The sequence below is a fragment of the Euprymna scolopes genome, chromosome 9, assembly GCF_053919585.1.
Source record: "Euprymna scolopes isolate OS-2025 chromosome 9, ASM5391958v1, whole genome shotgun sequence".
Taxonomy (NCBI): Eukaryota; Metazoa; Mollusca; class Cephalopoda; order Sepiida; family Sepiolidae; genus Euprymna; species Euprymna scolopes.
In genome coordinates, this window is record NC_136490.1 from 145,288,018 (window position 1) to 145,290,221 (window position 2,204).

Sequence of the window (2,204 nt, forward strand, 5' to 3'; positions counted from 1 at the left end):
GGGGCCCGTGGCCAATTGATAGAGACGTTGAATCTCTACGGTTCCAGATGAGCATTGTCTGAAGATAGCGGTTTCAATCCTACCCAAAGTCGGCCGGAGGCTTACTTGGCCAAAACAAGGTGAGACGACAACAATTACGGAAGGCAGTAACTGCAGTGGATGCAGTTAGGAGATTTAGAGTTCGCGGTTACCATTTGACGAAGGCCAGAGGAATAGTTGGCCGAAACGTCGTGAAAACAGCCAAGAAAAGATGAGGATAATAGTCTGCAATAAAATAAAAATTAAGAAGTGAACTGTTTAGAAAAAAAAAACATTATACTCGTACGCATATGTCACAGTTTCTTTCCGGGTTTTTTTTTATTAATTTTTAAAGGCGGTTAACATTACGTTCAGTACCGGGCAACGCTGAGTACACTTGCTAGTATATCTATAAAAGTGAGAATGTGTATGTGAGGACACTTCTCAACCTATATACTTAATGACTTTTTATCTGCACTTGAAATTTGGTATATAGGGTATTCAGACATGTGGAAAACGTTTTAGTCAGTTTTCATCCGAAAAGAATGCTTCTAAGGCGGTAAAAGTGAAAAATTGGAACTGATGAGTCATCGGATTTTTATCTATTGGTCAACTGTTTTATGAATGCGCATGCGTGAATCGATCACCTGACATATTACATATGATAAGAATAAGTAGGTTTGCAAACATTTTATAAAGATCATGCCAAGTTGGCTTAATGATTATCGTAGTTGACTCACTGTTTTTTAGGTTTTGATTTCGATCTCAGTCCGAGTATTTATTTTTGTACTTACAAGAAAGGAACTGTTCAGAAAAAAACATAATATTTGTATACACATGGCTTAGTTTCTGTCCGCTTTATTTATTTATTTATTTATCTTTTGTTACTTCATTCTTTTCCAAAGAAATTAAAGTTACGTTTAATACCTACGGTATTTCTGTTTATAATAAATAAGAATTCTACTTTAATCAAAATGTAATATTTATGCGTATTTTAAGACCGAGTAATGCCGAGCGGTTTGCTAGTATCTATATAAATAAAACAATAAATGTATCCGCCTGCGTGAAACAATTTAACAAATATAGTCTTAATCAATGGTCACATAACACTGCAACTAACAGAAAATAATATCAATGGTTTATCGCGAGTAAAATCTTTGTTTGAATGGATGAATAACGCGTGCAGTTGCCGACATATTTCAATTACTTCTGCGGATTTGCGGATTCAAAAGTAGCTTAAATTGGTTTAATTATAAATCTTTCTTATCTATCTCAACAGCTCAAACCGTAGGGAACGCGGATGGAGCGTTAAATATTTTGGTTTTAATTTTTACTGATGGCACAAAGTAATTTTTTATACTTTTGCAATCAGTACTATATATATATATATAATATTCAATAGAGAATTGTCTCCGTAATATTAAATACGCAATATGCATCAATTAAAATATATTTAAGCGTATTTTATGTTCCCTCTCTAGTATTACAAAAAAAGGTTAAATTACTTTGGCTTTATGAATGAACACGATCATCATATGACTTCATCTCGGGAGATGGAATCGAATTAACTATCTTTTATACAGGGCCGGCCTTAGTTATTGAAAGGCGCTGTGCGAAACGGATTGCACGGATGTCCTCAGTGTAGACGTCGCCGATCAGTCTAATTCTAGACCTTCAGCGGAGAACTTTGGTTCACATAACGGCACTATACAAAACGAATTATCACAATTTCATTGGTAGGGCTAGGAATAATAACTGAAAATATTAAGATTAAAAAGTAAAGATGAATCAGCACTAGGTCTATGAAATCACGGGGCTATTGCAGCAGCATAGGTAGCAGTGGCTTAAGGTCGGAATTATAAAAGTCTTATAATTCCATGGATGTTTTATTTAAATTAAAACTACACGGACTAATGATTTTCTGCCCACTTCGGAAATTTGAGCGTCTGATGATTGTTTTATTTTATAGCATTGTCATAGTTTAACGCAAGCGATGTAATATTATATATAATACTATACAGTGAAAATTGGTTCATACATTGATACCGACTGTTTAAGATACATTGAGAAAACTGAAAGTTCTTTGCACTTTACTCATCAATCAATAATCTAATCGAATTAGAATCCAGAACTTTTAGTCTAAGGACTCTGTGCAGTGAAAAGAGTATCACAATTTCAATATTCAA